This window comes from Pseudorca crassidens, chromosome 2 (assembly GCF_039906515.1).
Source record: "Pseudorca crassidens isolate mPseCra1 chromosome 2, mPseCra1.hap1, whole genome shotgun sequence".
NCBI lineage: Eukaryota > Metazoa > Chordata > Mammalia > Artiodactyla > Delphinidae > Pseudorca > Pseudorca crassidens.
The window spans coordinates 107,210,319-107,229,623 of NC_090297.1; the positions used below are offsets into that span (position 1 = coordinate 107,210,319).

The following is a 19,305-nucleotide window of genomic DNA, read 5'->3' on the forward strand; positions in this document are numbered from 1 at the left end:
GTAGAATATTAACCTGGGGCATGGAGTAGGAATTTCCCGTGTTTGGGGGAAGGCTCCAAGGACTGTAGGGCTGACAGTTGTCCCACACTGAGAGTTTCCGTAATCCCCCAATATTTCAAAGATTTAAAAAAAATTATTTATTCATTTATTTTTGGCTGTGTTGGGTCTTCGTCACTGTGTGCGGGGTTTCTCTAGTTGTAGTGAGCGGGGGCTACGCTTCATTGCACGGGTTTCTCATTGCGGTGGCTTCTCTCATTGCGGAACATGGGCTCTAGGCTGGCGGGCTCAGTAGTTGTGACACACGGGCTTAGTTGCTCCGCAGCATGTGGGATCTTCCTGGACGAGTGCTCGAACCTGTTCTTAACCACTGTGCCACCAGGGAAGTCCCTCAAAGATTTTAAAGTTTATCTGGAGACAAACTCTGTAAAAATGTGTATGAAGGGAAAAAGTCTGAAAGACACATGCTCAAAAGCTAACGGTGCTGTGTGTTAGTCTGGAGGCAGAACTAATACACAGTGTTTGCCGAGGCCTTGTTCTAGTAGATTTTAGAGAATTATCATCCTGTAATCATCACCACTACCTGAGGAGGTAGACACTAGTCCTATTACCATTACAGATGTGGAAACTGAGGCAGAGAGAAGATAAACAACTTGGGTTTAAATCCAGGAAGTCTGGCGCCAGGGTACATGCTCTTAATCACTGCACTGTGTTACCTTTACAAGAAGACGTTGGATGATATCTTTCTTCTGCAGTTTCAAAAAAAGCTGCGTTATGATTATAATAACTGATACTAAAAAACCTAACATTCCCAAACCTCAAAGCTTGTCTTTTCACATCGTTGACAAGTAGGCTTTAATTTCTACTTTTCAGCCCATGTTAGTAAGTTGGATAGCAAATTTTATCCCCCATTGGTTTATTGAAAAATAATGGTAGAAATTTGAAAGCAAACTCAATTTCAGGGTCAGTAAGAATCCTCCCCTTATATCCCTGTCCCTCTCGTGCCCTCGCTCCCCTGTTCCTCAGTCACTACAACTCCACCCCTCCACTCTCTGTTATTGATGTTCTCATCTCCAGATATCTGTGGTTCACTTGGGAACAGAGAGCTTTAAACTCCTTTAAGGTAGGTGGGGTCTCCTATCACTTCTTTCTCCCTGAGTGCAGCTAGAACTGTGCTTTGCAAATGGGTGCTCATAAAAGTTTGAATTAAATCCTGACATGTTTAAGCCAACAAGGATCTGACATGTATTCCTGGCAGAGAAAAGAAAGTTTAGCGCCTGAACCGAGATCTCAGCCTCTATTCCTCCATACACTCCCACTGCAAACTTTACTCCTTTGTGCCTCAGTGTTTCCATCCTCTGCAAAATGAGGGTAAACTACCCACTTCCACCATTCTAGGAGTATAGTAAGGATGAGATTTATTTGATTTGATTGGATGATGAAGAGAAAAGAAAGTCTGGAGGGTGTTTAGGTGCTTAGAGGGAAGATGGACAATCATTTATCACTTTGGTGACTGTGAACACATAGGACTTACTGTATTTCTGCAGCTGTTTGGCCAGGGAGTAGGCAGTAGCTTGGGACATGAGGAATTTCTCTGTGAGGTCTTGAAAGTCCTGTTTGCTTTTTTCCAGCTGGGAGCGCAGGTACTGGTTGGTTTCCAGGATGCTCATTTCACTTCTCTGACCAGAGAAAGTGGTGAGAGATACTGCCATGCTGAAGCTTATGGTGGAAGAAGTAGAGCCAAAACCTGGGGAGAAGAAACCCAAACAAATAATAAATTAAAAACAAGTGATGGATTCTGGTGATGGCCGCACTGCCTGGTAAATTACTAAAATCACTGAAGCATACAATTATATTGGGTGAGTTTTATAGTATGTGAATTATACCTCAATAAGATTTCATTAAGTGAAAAAATGTATTTAAACAGGTGCAAAGAATGCAAATGTAATTCATTACTTAGTTCAGGCCAGACTTTGTCAGCATTCCACAACTGAGAATCCTTAACCACAAAAATAAGGCACAAGATGCCAAAGCTCAGAGGTCAGGCTCTGACAAGAGTGCCCGAGGGAGGACCCAGTGTGCAGGTAACCAAGCGGCGTCACAGTAACAGAAATGGAAGGTGGCGCTGTCATGGAACCTTGGGAGCCCCTGTCTTCTAGTTGCCTAGGCCACACTGAGACTCAAGGCCACCGGGTCTGTTCTGAAGGTCACCACTGATGGGGACACGCCCTCAGCAGCTACTCTCAGTATCTTGTACTGAAACCACAGGTCTGTCTCTTTCAAAAATTTAATACTATTTTGTACTGTTTATTCTTGCAAGCATAGAAAACACCAAGGAATCGAGATTTTCCCAAATTCTTTCATTGTCTTAAGGACTGTCATGAAGACACTTTTCTTACAGAAAAATTGAAAACTTTTAGTTATATTAAGGGGGTAAATACACAGTCGAAATTATATTATTATTTTTAAAGGAATAAAAATGAAGTATTAGCCTAACTATCAAGGAAAGGAACAAAAATGTGCAACTTCAAAGAAAGCAGAGAAAAGAAAATAATAAAGCAAAAAATTTTTAAATGCTGAATCGAATGGTTGCAAAATGTTGTGAATATACTAAAAATCACTTAACTACATACTGTAAAATGGTGACTTTTTGGTATATGTAAATTATATCTGAAAGCTCTAATAAAAAGGAGTCAGTAAAGAGAAAAGCAGTAGAATGAAATACACTTTAAAATCTGGTTCTTTTGAGAAAAAAATAATGAAATACAGTAAAATTGGCAACGTTCTGGAAAATTTAATCAAAGAAAAAGGAGAGAAAAAGAAACTTTAAAAAGGAAAAGGGATAAAATAAATACGAAAAAAACTTAAATTATAAATGAATACTACCTGTCAACCCTTACACAAATTTTAAAATTTCAAAAAAAGAAAAAGAAAAATTGAAAACTTTTAGATAGTGTTGGTGCTCTTCTTTGATTCTCTAGTTTTCTCCACACCAATTTAATATTGTGGGGAAAAAATCCTGAGTATAATGCTGTGCTCCGTGTGTGCATAATTAATATATAAGGATTACCAGCCAGCTTGTGTCTTATTTACCTTCTTGCTGGAGACCAATGTTATGGTGGCTTCTTTTCACTCACTAGGGAAGCATGGAGGCTTCTCATTAAACTTGAAATCAGGTTTGACCTCCCTGCCTCCAGTCCCACGCTTTTCTTCTCCTGTAGGTTGCTTTGTGTTTTAATCTGTATATAAGATGTCGTGCTTGTCACTTGTAAATGTCATCCTAGCGCCACAGGGTTTCTTTCCAACTTGTCAAAGTCACTGAAATACTTTTTTTATGTTTCTTTGAAACACGCAGTGGCCACCTAATTTGGGGTGACTTGGAAATGAATGCTGTTCCTTATGCCCAGAGCAGTTGTTCACAGAACTCTGACTGATAGTTTGTGTTGACCCAAAGCTATTGACCTGTGGTTGTATTCTCAGCCAGAGCACAGTAAACATCAAGATCATGGGTCTATGGTTGTTGGTGGTGACCACAGCACTCCTGAGCAGTGGGATCTAGTGACATAGAAGCTGAGGTTTTAAAGAGGGGCACAGACAGGCAGGACAGAAAGTGATCTCCTGACCTCTGCTTACTTCCTAGGTATCAATTCGTCCCTGGTTTTGTGAGCCTGAGACTAGGGCAACTCCCCTGAAATATCTCTCTCTTCTCGTCAGCTGCCTAGCTTTTCCAGGCTGATGGCCTACACATGTGGGACCACGGCCACCTCCATAAGTTCTACTGAACATTCATGACAAAGTGAAGGAAAGAGGACAGACTACCCAACCCGCTCGCCACCCTGCTTCTAGCCTGTAGTGTTGGTGTGTGACATGTCGAAATTGTATATGACTTCCATCCCTTTAAATGTATTTTAGCTTATTTTATGTCTTAGTGTCTAGTCTCCTGGAGAATGTTCTCAGTGCACTTGAGAGAAATTCTATTCTGCTCTTGTTGGGTGGAGTGTCTATAGGTGTCTGTTAGGTCATATTATTTAAATCTTCTGTCTCCTTCTGCTCTTCTGCCTGGTTGTTCTATCCACTGCTGAAAGTGTGGTATTGAAGTCTCCAATAATTATTGTTGAATTGTCTGTTTCTCCCTTTGATTCCGTCAGTTTCTTCTTCATGTATTGTGGGATGCTGTTAGATGCACTGTGTTTAAATCTATTACATCATCCTGATGGATTAATCCTTTTATTGTTATAAAATATCCCTCTTTATCTCTGGTGACATTTTATTGTTGTAAAGTCTCCTATCTATTTTGTCTGGTGTTAGTATAGCCACTCCAGCTTCTTTATGGCTATTATTTGCAGAATTATATTACATTACATGGCAAAAGGCACTTTGCAGAGGTAATACAGTTGACCTTAAAATGGGGAGATTATCCAGGTGGACTGATCTAATCACAGGAACCCTTTAAATCTGGGTCAAGAGGTCAGAACTAGGGAGTTGGAGAGAGTCCAAGCTTGTGAGGGATTCAGTGAGGCTTTGCTGGCTTTGAAGGTTGGGGGAGCCACAGGCAAAGAAACAAATTCCTCAGTCCTACAGCTTCATAATTACTGCTACCTACATACATTCACTGACAACTTTAAAAATGCATTTAGAATGCGTGCTGTACAGATTCAGACGGATTCCCACTGCCTCTGACCACCCTTGTCTTCTTTCAGGTTACTGCATCTGTCGAAATTCGGGGACACAACTGCCAGGGCTTTGTTCAGCCTCTTCTCTTCTCTCACGTGTGTATGGCTCTCTGGAGCCAATGACACTGTTGAGGGCGGGGTGCTGAGCACAGGCTCCTGGTGTGCTTGGAAGCCACAGGCTCCTGATACATCTAGACTCTGAACACCACTCACCTGGAAAGCCCAGTACCCTCCTCTAGCTTCCTGTCAGCAATAAATAGATTAGTACATTCAAGCCTTGCCCTTCTGTGCACCCCTGAGGCCATGGCCTCTAACATCTCAGCCACTTTTGGATGGATATGTCCCACCCCAGGGCTACTCTCCTTCCTGGAGGTTCACTTCCTTCATCCCTACAGCACATTGAGAAGCTACTGGTGACCAGCCCAAGGGCCAGCTTGCAAATCAGGGTTAAACAGTGACCTGAGGATGCTTTGTCTAGATCAGCCAGAGGTGTAGGTGAATATGCCAAGGAGATTAGTTCCAAATGTTCTACACTACAGAAACACCCCAGAACCGACTTCCCATGGAATAGACAACCTGGAGCAGCGGTTGTTTCACCTCAGGCCAAGCACTAATCCCTCCAGGATCACAACCTGGCCCCCAAGGCTGCCAAGCTACTGTTTAGACAAACTCTTGAATATCTTTTATTCCAAAATCACGGCTGGGTTCTCCACAGTTTCTTCAGTTGACAGCATCATTGCTCCTGGCTGCTAGGTCTCTGCATGGAACAGACTTACCTGTGCAATAAACAGTCCAGCAGAGGTAGTAAAAAGGGTGACTCTTCTAATCTTGCATGCACAATGAAGATTCCCACACATGCTCTGCAGAGGCAGAAGATAAACTGTGGCAGAGTGAATGGCAAACACATACCTTGGCCAGGAGTCAACACTGGGTACTGCACATGAAACCGCAGATACTGCCATTGAACTACGGATGTTCTAAATTCAAGGTTGGGTGCAAGCTCATAACACTCCCAATAGTTCACGTTCTGCAACCACCATATCTGGACTTGGGGACACCACAGCTCCCAACTACACTGAGAGCCCCTGTGGTTTGGGAGCGTGGTGTGGAAAGAACCAACTGGACCAGAACTGCAACTAGGATCCTGTTCCTCCTCAAGGCTACAAGTTCCCACCTGGGGTCTGGAATCCAAAGCTGTGCCTGTACAAAGGTCAGGGTGCTCCAATGACACCTCTGAGACTTGACTACTAAGAATTCCCCAAGCCTAAGTTCCATAACGTTCCTCTAGCGAGTTTCCCTAGAGGGATCTTCAGGGGCCTCCATCCCAGCTGCCAGAGAACTGAGTTGAATGAATTCAGAAGTCAGAAGTTCAGGCACATCAGAGGACTGCTGTTGGTCAGTTACTCCTTTGATTAGTGTGGTCCAGATGCTTTCAGGACCTTGGCTGATAGCTGAAAAGCAAACATTCGAGTGGTGCAAACCTTTGGAATTTTGTCTTCCAAAAAAGGAGGCGGGGGAAGGGAGGCTCCCAGAGTGAGACCCAGCATCTCCAGTATCATAAAGGACGACGGATGTGGGAACGGGGACGGCCTGGGTGGAAAGGCTTTCTAGGAAGGCCCCAGGGCTCTGAACGAAACTCCGGGTCTTTCCCCTAAAACCTGCGGCAATGGCAGCTTTCCCGCCTTAGTTGGTGATCCGTATGCTCATGCCAAACACACATCTCTTTTACGCCGGTCTTTCTTTCACACCACACTTCCAATTTGTCAGAAAATCGTATTTTTTCTTTGATTAATTGAGCACTTTGATCCACACATATTTTTCTTGGTCTGATTTTGGCCCTCGACTCTCCTGAGAGAGGCGTGGAGATCGATTCAACTCGCGACGCTCGGTCAGCCCAGGGTTCAGGGTTTGAGACCTTTAACCTCGGGAGTGTGGGGCCGGGCCGCGCTTGAGACTTTTCTTGGCTCCGCCGGTCCAAATCGGCCTCTTCCGGGCCTGTCCTCGAGGGCCGGGCCGCCTCCGCGGGGCCCCTCTCGCCGGGTCGGGAGCCCCGCACCTCGCGTGGCGCCGGAGGAGAAGCTTCGGGCGTCGTGGGTTCATTGGCCAGCGGCCCGCGAGACGCAGGGGCGCGTGTGCGCGCGGGCGCACACGGCGACTTTGTGGTTCTCGGGCACCCGCTGCCCTTCCGGCTCCTCTCGTTCTCCCTCGCGGGCAGTAACGTCCGGACAGGAAGACACAGGTAGTAGAAGGGCAGCCTCTCCTTTAAGTCCTGTCCACTCAGGATCCAAAAACGGTCTTGAAGAGACAGAGGGAGAGGTGGAAACAGATTAAGGGAAAAGAGGAAATCCTATGCGAATTCCTCATCTAAACGCACCCTGAAGATGAGGTCAGCGTCCGCAGGGACCGAGTCGTGCCGGCGCTGGTGAAGGTGAGTCGAGTTCCCCTGAGCAGTTGTCGCCAACGCAGACAACCGTGGCCAGGCGGCCAGCGAATAAGCAGCCCCTCCGCTTCCCCAGATGGGCAGCACTTGAACTTGTAGCACTTGAACGTCTCTCCGTTGGCTTTTGATGGATTCCAAGGATGCAACAGGTTTCTTTTTAATGCACTTAGCGTAAGACCACTTTAAAAGTTTTAGCAAAGAAAACGATTGCCCAGAGATTTTAAAGTGAGGATTTTTGGGTGTGGGGAAACTAGACAAAACAACCATATACTGCCGAGAATGTCACACACTCAGGGGCACCTCAGCCGGCTAGGTGTTACCCCCAGATTGGGCCCATTTTACTTTCAACGCATTGTTTGTGGAACTCACTGAAATATGCGTTATATGTCGGAGGGGGACGACTGCAATGCGGTTTTGTGGTAAGACAGCGAGAGAGATCAGGCTCTACACTGAATACAACAAAGCAAAGTGGGAATTTATAGCCAAGCAGCACGGTGAGGGTTAGTGAATGGAACATTACTAAGAGGAAACATCAGGAGTAAGGGGAGATTATGGCTAAACCAAGCTAAGGGATTCTTGCTGAATGCCGGCCAAAGTGATCAAGCATCAGCTGGGGTACCGGGGTGGAGGAGGAGGAGACTATCATGGCAGGGGTCTGTTTAAAATGACTTAGCAGGATTCTTGCTAAAATTGGACAATGCAAACACAAACCCTGAAGTCTGAGAATCAAGACCTAGTTGAGAAGAGAGTTCAGAGGAGCCTGACCTACAGTTTGGTCCAGGAGAGAATATGTGTCAACAATCAGAGCTCTCATACATGTTGATGTAACTATAAAGTGGTACAACCACTTTGGAAACTTTAGGCAGTTTCTTATAAAATTAAATCTCCACCCTGCCTCTTAGGTTCCATCAACTACTTCTTTAAGTATTCAACCAACAGAAATGGAAGTGGGGCGAGGGGGCTGGGGGGGGGAATGTGCTCACAAAGACACGTATAATAAGAATGTTCATAGAAGCTTATTCATAAGAGCCCAAACTGGAAACAACCCAAATGTCCAATAGCGGGAGAATGATAAAGAAATTGGAAAATATCTCTGCAATGGACTGCTCAGGAATAATACTATTTCTTCAGTCTTGTCTGTGCAATAGAGAAATCAGCCTTGCAAAATTCAGTAAATCTCCATTTTGGGGAATCAAAAGCAGTGTCCTGGGGATGGGACAAAAATTCAACCACTGTCCCGCAATTGCTGACATGACTGCCTTACTCTCGTCCCAGCTGCCTTCCAAAACAAGGAAATCCCTGCAGTATACAGCATAGGCGCCTGCACCGTGCTGCAGCGATAATAATCAAACGTGGAAGGAAAGGAGGAAAGCTCTACCACCTGGGTAGAGCTGTGTGACTAGCCAAGGCAGCTGAGACCCCTCTGTGGGAGAGCAGGACTGGCTGAGGCTCTTATTCCCTTGGTGAAGGTGTCGGGATCTAATGAGGAAGCAAAGTCAGCTGCACAGCCGGCCCCACCCTGGAGTACCCGCGGCTGAATTGACATTCAACTGTATCTCAGCAGAGGGAAAAAGGCATTCAGAATTGTTATTAGATGTGAGATCTTATGAAATCTGTTTATCGCTACAGGGAAATAAAGCAGATGATATTATGGTATAATGGTTATTCTCTAACCTGTGCTGCCCTGTAGTGTAGCCAATAGCCACATGGGAGTATTTAAATTTAAATTAATTACATATTATGAAGTAAAAAAAGAAATATTCAATATCTCCTCACTAGTGGCAGGCATTTCAAGCACTCAGTTGCCACGTGTGTCTAGTGGCCACTGTATTAGATAATGCAGATCAAGGTCATTCATCTAGCGAGTCAGTACACATAAGATTTTTAAATTTCAAGGTCCTGACTTCTCACTCAACATTATATTCATTCTAGTCCATTTGGTTCATCCCTAGTACCAGTAGCTTCTGGGTCTATACTGATCTCTATGTGGTCTCTGAGCTCTGATTAAGAGGAGGAACTTAATGGTTCCCAGGCTGGAAAAGAAGAAGCATTCCATACCCTAAGGGCTACTATAGGGCAGTGGTAAACCAGGCACAACCAGGGTTTTCTCACATCGGTCACTCCAGCCCCAGTGCTGCTCTAGATTGCCCTAAAGGCCGCCCCTGCCCAGACCTCCAAGGAATGTTTGTGCAAACTCATGAGCTTTGCTTATTAACTCTGCTATAAGCCATAATAACACCTGTTTTCTTTTTATTTAATTTTAGAATTACATCCTGCTTGTGGCAATTCATAGTGGTATTTCAGTTGTGGTAGTGAGAGGTAATTAATTTTAAAAATAAATTTTCCAAATAAAAATGTGAATCAAAGCATGAAAAATGTCAGGTAATCAATGACAAAGGTACATGGATATGGCTAAATATGAAAGTGATCTGTTCATTAATGAACTTAGGAAAGCATGCTTTTGTCTGATTTCTATGGGATGTGCTCCCTACCTCTTTTCCCTCGAGGAGCGCTTCCTCTTGCCTGAAGTCAAGGAGGCAGGAATGCTTAGCTGTTCCCTCTAAACTTGAACACAGAAGGCACTGTCACCTTTTTCTGGGAGCCCCTCTGGGAACTCCCTAGTTCAGATCAGGAAAATCAAGGCCCGTAAAGTCATCTGGTTGGAGATGTGATTGCATCCTCTCCAGAGGCATAGAGTCTGTTTCTTTGGGAAGACTAAATGGTTCTGTTTAGTCTCTCTCTTCTTCTTCATTGCATTAATTGGTTCTGAGTGTTTTGTAGGCCTTCCTTTCAATCTTCTTTTTCTCTTTGAAATCTTGGAGGTTGAACAAGAAGGAGGGGATGCAAATCTCACTGAAGTTTTCTCAGTTACCCGTGAGCATGATGGCCAAGGGGAAGGGCTCTGGAGGCAAAGTGCCTGGGTCTGAGTGCTGGCTCTCACTGTCACGGGGGTGAGACCCTGAAAAGGTTAGCTCAGCTTTTCAGTGCCTCAGTGTTCTCCTCTGCAACAAGGGGGTGGTGATATACTACATTATCTTTTAGGGTTGTTATGTGGACTTAATAAGTTCTTGCACAGTAAAGCCCCGAGGAACAGTGCTGGTCACACAGTGAAGCTCCGAGAAATCTGGTATTATTTCCACTTCTACCTGTATCACTGCTGACTTTCAACATTCCCCAGATAAATTAGTGTTTAATGGTTTACCTGATCTCTTCTGCCCCATATTAGTGACCTGCATCTGGAAAAGTGGTTGGTTTTGATGTTGATCTAAGTGGTGATCTAACTGCAATGGGGGACTGGATCCAACTTCATCAGTTTCTTGGACCCTGGACAGGCATGATGACTGTTTAGCTCATGGTAGACAATATTTTGCACATGCTTCCAGCAAGAATTTTCAATATACAGTTGGTTAAGTATTATAAGAAAAGTCCAAGTATGTACCAGTGACCCAGTCTTTTTGGTTGCTTTTGTTTGTTTGTTTGTTTTGTTTGTAAGAAATCAAAGGAGGGAAATACAATTTATCTGGAAGTTGTAGAAGATTTCCTCTCTCGGTTATGGTGCAGTGCTTGTAGCAAAGCAGCAGTGACCCTGAAAACAACCAAATGCAGGCTGGCTTAAAGAAATTCTGTTTGAGGTCGTTGGAGAAATACCTATGCACCTAGGACCCCCAGGAATAGCGAGAGAGAGAGAGAGAGAGAGAGAGAGAGAGAGAGAGAGAGAGAGAGAGAGAGAGAGAGAGAGAGAGAGAGAGAAGAAGCTTATTGGAATGAAACTGATTCTCTACCTTTTCCTCTTAGCGCATTTGCCAGTTCTTGGCAAGGCACAAGTGACAGGGAAGCTGGGGACAGGGCAGCTGCTGAGGGTCAGGGACAACAGCAACACTCTAAGTAGTGTCAGAAATCTGGTAAAAAAAAAAAAAAGGAGTGGGAGGAGGGCCAGGAAGAAAGGAGGGGTGGAGGAGGGGAGGGAAGGGGAAAGGGAGGAGGAGAAGATGGGGCAGGACGAAGGGAAGGGAGATGAGAAGAAGAAGAAGAAAGAAAGTAATGTGGGCTGTCCACGTATTCAGACTTAAGGAGCCAATATCCTGGAGTGGCTTGATGAGTGTGTTGGATGCTTTCTTCAGGATTTCCCCTTAAGATATTTGCAAATTAAGCCATGTGCATGTATGACGCTATGAGGGCAAGCTGAGTGTGGCTGAAAGAGAGTGGAATTTCCACCAGTATCGTGGTACGAAGGAGATAAAAATGGAAGTTCAGAATTCCTCAAGGGGCAGGACCCAAGGAAACACCTCAGGGTCTCAGGTGGGAGCCCTAGCCATCTAGAGCATGGCACTGTGAGAAAACTAGCCCTGGGCTGAGACTTCCCTGCAAATCAGCTCAGTCAAGGACTGGATTGAGGTGATCTTCCCCTCTGCTGCCTGCTGGGGGAGAGGGTGCACAATCTTCAGAGAAAGATAACATCATGACTCTATCATTTTTCACACAACAGGTTCATCCTTCAGTCACAATATTCTAGGAGTATAAAGGAACAGAAGCCAGGAAACGTGGAAGTTGACTCAACAGATGATTGAGATATTGAAGTGAACAGGTAGGAACCTAAAGTGATATGTTTTAACTGTTCAGAAAATAGATGACAGGATCAGTCTTTTTCACCAACGATAGAGAATCTATTTTAAAGAACCAGTGGAAATTCCAGGAGCTGGGGAGTCAGCGGGGGCGACTCCTGCCCTCAGGTGCTTAGTTGTGGAACTGGAGACACTGTGTTGGATGCGGGATCCCGAAGTTAAGCGAGGGCCTCTCAGGAGTTCAGTCTTTTCGCTTGAGGGGTCGCTGGTGCTTCCCGGTTTATTGTTCGCTTTAAAACGTTGGTGATCATGATACTGGTGGCAGGACCTATGGTTTTCATGGGTGCAGCTAATAGCCCTCAGCACCGTTTCCGTAGTGTAGCGGTTATCACGTTCGCCTCACACGCGAAAGGTCCCCGGTTCGAAACCAGGCGGAAACAAATGTTCTTCCTTTCTGAAACGTTTACCTTCCCTTTCAAAACAGCAAAACGGCCGAAAGGCAGGGGCTGAGGCAGCGGGCGCAGCTGCATTTTCCATCCCCAAGGTACAGGCCAGGAGTTCCGTTGCTGCCTGAGAGCCTGCTCAGCGCCAGGAGCCAGCCCTCCTTTCTCCTCTCTGAGTCACTGCGGAGTCGAGGCCACAGCCGGCTGACCCAAGTGCGCAAAGGACAAGGCTGACTTCGGCTCATTTTTACATCCGGAAATCCCCTCACCTCCGAAGCAGGCGCCTAAATCTCCTCTACACGCTGACACCTATCATGTCTGAAAACCAAGGAGTTCATTCCTGCGAAGCACCCTTGGCTTTCCCACACCTCAGCACACGCGCGGAGCACGTTGCGTGACAGGCCAAAAGAGCACGAACACGACGCCGCCCCGGGTGCTCGACCCAAAGACACGTAGATGAAGAATGTCACGCTCCACGAACTGAGCGGATCGGGGAGGCAAAGGAGCCGGTAACGTGCAGTTATCAGGGGAGCCCCCAGAGCAGGGTCACAGATCACGAAGTAGACGGATCCGCTCATCACCCGCTGAGAGCCCAAATGGGCCCCTAATTTAAAAGGAAACTGAGGTTCAGAAAGAGAGCATGTCCTTGCGTCGGCCGCACGTAGAGCTAAAGTTAGACTAGGATGAAACCCAGCCAGTTACCTTGTGGCCTGACCTCAGAGTCCAGAGTCGCCCAGGTCGGGAGAGCTGAAGGGTGATGGGCAGCGGGGCAGCGACTTGGGCGCCGCGCACTACCGCGTTCAGCCTAAGGGGCGCTGGGAATCGCCTTCTTTTCTGCTCGGCCCTTCTCAGAAATTCACCCTTTACTGTCACAATTTTCAAGTGGAGAGGCCAAATTTGAGAATCTGTCTCCTGCGCGGCTCCCTGGTGGTCTAGTGCCTAGGATTCGGCGCTTTCACCGCCGCGGCCGGGTTCGATTCCCGCTCAGGGAAACCTCCTTTCGTGGAAGAAGAATCCGACTCTCTTTTCGTCCTTCATCTCAGAAACCTGATGGTTTCACAGAGTTTTCATCCAAAGACAACCTGCGATTTGAGTTCCAAAAACTCATTAAGACATTTGAAACATACAGAACACTTGAAATACAAACGTATATTCTGGACCTAACCGCGCAGAGTTAACATTTTCCCACGTTTGCTTTCTCACTCTCTCTCCATATATATGAACTGCGACGCCTTTGGAGTAACCTGGAATCCGTTCTCTCCAGGCTTGTAGAGAAGCTTCAGGCGGTGTTTGATTCGGCTGTCCCCCAAGTGCAGGCCAGGCACGTTCTGTGCTAGTAGGAATCCCTCCGGACCGGCTGCCCTCTGGTCTCCTCCCGGTTGCCTTGGCGGGCAGTGGGGTCTTGGATCAGCCTGAGCGCTGGAACCGCCTACCTGGGGAAAGGCCCTTCAGGGAAGTGCAGCTGCCCCTCGGCTGTTGCCCGGCTCCCTGGGCCCTGCAGGGGGCAGAAAGGTGAAGGATCTTCCGTGTGGTGGGAGGATGAAAGGAGCAGGTGGGAACTGCGTTAAAGGGAGGGGGAAAGTTCTCAAGAGCTTCCCAGAATTGTCTGCATGGGTAGACAATTTTGTATGCATCACAAGAGTTTAAGAACTTCTGTCTAAACACTACTTTATGTTGTCTTCCGGATTTTCTAATGATGTGGAAAGCATTGCTGGCACAGTATTCTAGTGTGTACACGTCTTGGATATATTTTCTCTTCAAAATGCTTATGGCACTGAACGGCCTAAATTTCCTCTTCTGGTTTTACTGATCCAATAAGCAAAGTTTAATTCCAATAGCGATTGAAGTTCGTAAAATTTAGGACTATGTGTTCCAGTAAAATACATGTGCCCTAGAATATCTTTTAAATAAAGATTACGTCGCAGAATTCTGTAAAATCATAGCGACTTAATTATGTCAGTTACAATTTGGGAGTAAACTGTTTTAGGCGTCACCCAATATATGATTCTAACATGCATTTTTCTATTAGGATTCGGTTCGAGTTGCCATTTTAAGATCTATTGTTCCCTTTAATTCTCTGGCTGATATTAAATTGAGTTAATTAATGTATAATCTTTGCTCGGAGAGTATCTAATTAAGACAGGAAAAACAAAACACTGTCCAACTCGGTATAATGCAGCCGCATATTTTTATAGACTGCAGAGTGGTCAAAGTTTCACAGGTTAGGAGGAGTTGTGGGCATCTTTAGGGGATGATGGTGAACGCAGCCATCATGTCCCCTGAGGAAGAGTAAAACCCATGGCATAAGTGCTCCAGGAAGTAAGCAGCTGTCACTGGAGACCTGCTGTGTTCCTGAGGTGTTTGTTTACTATTATTATTTTTTAAATTCCTGGTTCTTGGTCACCTGCCTGCTAGAAATGAAGTCATCCATTTTCCCATTCCTTCCTATGCTTCCCGTGTTTCACTCACTGCTCCTGCCCTTAGGCTCTGGCAGGTGGACGAGCCTGACTGTGTTCCCACTGGGCTGCCCCTTTTGGATGCCTCAGGTGCAGGTGCAGTGGCACAGGGACTTTGGGTTTGTTCACAATTCAACATCTCTCCTGGAAAGGGGCCTGGCACCTCATAAGCACCGAATTAAGTGCTTGGCAATTGAAGGCATTCTAATGCAAGGTCCTGACACGCTGAACAGCAGAAGACAGTGGGTAAGATTGGGGGCAGCCTAGAGTATGAGGGACAGAGAGAGACAGAGAGACACAGGCACACCAAGACAGAGAGTGAGTGAGAGCAAGGGGGGTGGGGAGAAAATGTCCTATCAGATTTAGCATGTAAAAGCTGAACAGCTCGGATTTTTGCTCATGAGCTTCAACAGAATAACCATGGGAAGGGAAGGGAAGGCAAAAACACTAAGAACCCAGGTCTGCACAAGATGCATTACCAGGAGCAAGATCCTGTGGTTCCAACAGTTTGTCTCAAATAGGATAATTTTTGTACAAATAGCCCAACACTGTCCAGGAATCATACAGAGACAGTCACGGTCATGTTCATGCACGCTGGTGATATAGCAGGGAGGCCAGTCATTAGATTGTGTGCATCCAACGAAAGCAAAAATACAATTCAGAAGATAAGGGAAGAGGAAGAAATGTCTGGGACCAGCGGCTTCTCCCCACTCCAGTCCATAAGCTGCTTGGCAGGAAGATATCTGGGGTCATTCTCGCCAATCTACTCTGGACCCCATTAAGTAGGTCACCACCGGAAACAATTACAGTTGTTGGAAGACCTTCTAAACATCTTGGTAGTTTAGGTGCTGAACGTATGCAATAGGGTATCTCTGGGCAGTGCCCACATCGTCCTTCTACTGTACCTCTGGTTTACGTGAGTCAGGAGGGCAGCACTCTGCTTGTGACGTGTCAGTTAGCGATGCAGAAACTTTGTTGTGATGGCAAGAGTATGAAGAAAAGGCTCTTACTCTGCGTTAGAAAACTACATTGGGATACAAATCGGCCCACCTCCTATTTAAGTCAAGCTAGGAACACATAAAGAATGCCTTCAGCTTCTGGCAAAGGCGGAGTGACAGAAATCAGATTTACCTCCTGCCTGAAATCTCACCGCCGCCCAAACCACCATCCCCAAGAAATGAAAAAGATAAAAGACATGAAATACCAGTTTTCCAGACACTGTAAACCAGGCAGCAAAGGACAGCAACCCCTGAGAGATGAGACACAAACAAGGTGAGGCCTGCCACTGGCCCAGCTTACTGCTTTCAGAGAGTTTCCAGGCTGGGTGGGCACCAGGAGGGGCATCTGAGGCCAACTCCTTGGATGGTGGAGATGAAGCTGAGTGTTGGTAGGACAGCAAGGAAGCGAGAGTTCACAGAACAAAGATCCAGTGATAAGAGAGATAGACAGAGAATCCAGGGTTATGAAAGTGTCTCCCTGGAGCACTCCACAGAGTAATGATTGGGGTATGCTTCTGAAGAAACGGCCTGAGGCCAAGGAAAGAAACTATTAAAAAGATCATGGAAGAGTGCCTGGTGCTCACACAGGACAGGCAATTGTACTCGCTTCCCCCAGCCAGACTGGACTTGGACTACTCATAATTCGTGGGTCATTGGGAAGGACATTCAGGAAACTCTTGTTTCAGTAGAGGGAATAATGAGCCCTAGAATGACCGACCCCCAAAATCATGAAAACAAGATCCAAAGGGATCCAACTGTTTACAAGTCGCTTAACTGTACCCCAGAACAAAACTCAAGAAGATTTAGAGGAATACCACAATAGCCAGTGCCCAAGCAGGGAAACTCTGACAATGTCTGGCATCCAATCAAAGAATGCCAGGCATGCAAAGAGGCAGGAAAACTTGAGGTGTGAGGAGGAGACTAATCAATCAAAACTGAGCCACAACTGACCTGATGTTAAAATTAGCAGAGAGGACGTTAAGACAGTTATCATGACTGTGTCGCATATGTCCCAAGAGTTAAGTAGAAATGTAGAACACATACAAATGGCCAGAATCAAACTGTAGACATGGAAATGATAACATCTGATATTATGTAATTCACCAGATAGAATTAAGAGCAGATTAGACATTGAAGGGGGAATTTAAAAAAAAAGAAAAAAAAAAGGATCGGGGAACGTAAAGCCATGAACGACTGACGGTATCCTAAAATGAAACTACATACAAAAAAAGTTTTTTAATGAACATAGCATCACTGACTGGTGAGGTATGTTTAAAAGGCCCAATATAGGAGTAAGTTGGAGTCCCTGAAAAGACCAGAAGAGAAGGAACAATTTTTAAAGAAACATTGACAGAAAAATTTCCAAAGAGCCAAATGAACACTATGAGTGCAAGAAACATGAAGCAAAACACACTTAGCCACATCATAATTAAACTGCGCATGACTCCATTGAAATAGAACAATATCTTCAAAGCAGAGGGAAAAGACACAGTATATACATAAAACAAAAATAAAGACTATGTCAGATTTCTCATCAGGAGCAGTGAGAAGACAGTGGAGCAACATCTTTAAAGAACATGGAATTCTATGCCTCCTCCCCAAGAAATGTCTTTCAAAAATGAAAGTGAATAATGACATCTACAGACATACAAATGCTGAAAGAATTCGTCACCCGCTGACCCACACTATAAGGAATGTTAAAGGAGTCCACTGACACCAGATGGAAATCTGGAGGTACACAAAGGGGCGAAGGACAACAGAAAAGGTATCTTCCTGGGAAAACACGTAAGATTTTTCTTACTATTTAAGTCTCTTTAGAAACATGGGACCGATTTTTCTAAAGTAATAACGGTGGATTGTGGGGTTTAGGACACATGCAAAGTAAGATGCATGATGACAATAGCACAATGGCCGGCAGGGAAGAAATGCGAAGAGGTGTGGCATCGCTTGAAGGCAGACTGTGGTAAGTTACAGAAGTCTGTTATAAAGCCTCAAGCAGTCGCTAAAATAAGAAAAGAAAGAGTGAGACCTAATAAGCCAGCAAAGGAGCGGAACTGGAAGCATATACGAACCATGTCAGCACTATGTGATCGAGCAACTGCTTCTCCAGGACTCTTCCCTCTAAGAAGACCTTGTACAAGGGGCCAAAGATACTGTACAAGAAGGATGACTGCAGCATTATTTGTAACCGTGAAATCGTAGAACCAACTTAATTTCAAAAGTATATGGAAAGGGTTAAATAAATACTAGTACGTGCAAACAACGGACGGAAGAAAGTCCATCGTGAAAAGGAATTCATAAACTAACGATGATAGCCGTACTCTTTCTAGGATTTCCAGGGATCTCTTCCGATCACACCTTATGTCCTCGTGTTGTGAACACGACACGGGGGACAGGAGGGTAGTAGTGGAGGACCCTTTTTCGACCTTTACAGGAAAGGATGTGCAGAGCAGAAAGAACCACGAAGACTTTACTTTCTAAAAGAGGCGAGAGAAAGGCGTCCCTGGGTGGGCTCGAACCACCAACCTTTCGGTTAACAGCCGAACGCGCTAACCGGTTGCGCCACAGAGACACACGTGCAACTCCTCGCTGTCACCCCTGTAGTGATCAAACACCGCATCCGCGCCAGGCGGAGTCACTCGCCTTTCGCAGGACAGCGACGCCGGCTCCAAAGCCTAGGACAACCGCAGACGTGGAGTCGATGCAGCGCGTTCTTCCCGTGGAAAAGCCGAGCGTCGGGCGATTCCGAAGGCAGAAGGGCAGCCGAGTGTCCCCGCCGCAGATGCCAGCGCCCCGGAAACGCCCCCGGACCTGAGCCGAGGGGTCCCTGAGGGAAGATGAAGGCCAGGTTTGGCTCCGTGACGACTCCCCATTCGCTCCGCGCGCGCCGCCCGCCCTCCGTTCGGCCGCGGTCGCCGGGGCGCGAGCCGGAACCAGGGCCTGCGGAGGGTTGGTCCAAAGGGGCAAACGCGAAGACGCGGGAAAGAAGCCGGCGAGGTGGGCACGAGGACAGCTTGACTTCCCAGGAGGCCTTTGCAGAGGCACGTGCCGGATTTGGGGAGATGAGAATTGGGGTTTGGTTTGGTTTGGTTTGATCATCATGTACCAGAATTGAGAGGAAGGGAGTGGAACACGGAGAGCGGGCATGAGAGAAGACTATGAATACCGACATTTGTCCAGGCACAGCGCAGTAATTGGAATGATTTTACGTCAACATCGTAAGAGCAAGAATTCTTGCCGCCGCGGGGACCGTGGCGCGCCGTGATCGTATAGTGGTTAGTACTCTGCGTTGTGGCCGCAGCAACCTCGGTTCGAATCCGAGTCATGGCAACCTCCTCTGTCTCACGTGGCACGGCAGCTCCCGTTTTACTTTGTCTTGAAACTTGCACCGGCCTGGGGGCCAGAGAGCACTGCTTTCCCCAGGCCACCTGGCGGCAGGAGGTCAGGAGAAGGGAAGGAAACCCCACCCAGGCCACTCACCCCGTTTCTGAGCAGAAGGAAACCCAGGCCAGTGGTTTCTCTTCGGTCCTGCTCCAAAATAGGGAAGCCCGGCAAGGAGCCTCTTTTGCTGTAACTGGTGAAAAATGTTGTTTCTGTGTTACTCAAAATCTGCAGGATCTTAAAGACCAGATAAAAAATTTTATCAGATAGGCGACTCCCCCTGCCTAGACCTGTTTTGCTGGTTTAATCTTGGCTCCTGGGAATCTCTGCTCCGAGGACTTTTTCAATCCTTGGC

The 19,305-nt window shown here is 46.3% G+C and overlaps 1 long non-coding RNA gene and 3 other non-coding genes across 4 annotated transcripts; 2 read left to right on the forward strand and 2 right to left on the reverse strand.

The window, feature by feature from the left end:
* Positions 1-1,702: 1,702 nt before the first annotated feature.
* Positions 1,703-12,893, reverse strand: LOC137211257 (uncharacterized). The gene is made up of 3 exons (XR_010936990.1): positions 12,818-12,893; positions 5,447-5,530; positions 1,703-1,744 (listed from the first exon to the last, which is right to left on the reverse strand). It is a non-coding gene; the product is annotated as an uncharacterized lncRNA (long non-coding RNA).
* TRNAV-CAC (transfer RNA valine (anticodon CAC)) lies at positions 12,040-12,112 on the forward strand. Its single transcript has one exon. It is a non-coding gene; the product is annotated as a tRNA-Val (tRNA).
* Positions 12,894-18,067: 5,174 nt separating the features above from the next.
* Positions 18,068-18,141, reverse strand: TRNAN-GUU (transfer RNA asparagine (anticodon GUU)). The gene has a single exon. It is a non-coding gene; the product is annotated as a tRNA-Asn (tRNA).
* Positions 18,142-18,827: 686 nt separating this feature from the next.
* Positions 18,828-18,899, forward strand: TRNAH-GUG (transfer RNA histidin (anticodon GUG)). The gene has a single exon. It is a non-coding gene; the product is annotated as a tRNA-His (tRNA).
* Positions 18,900-19,305: the final 406 nt, after the last annotated feature.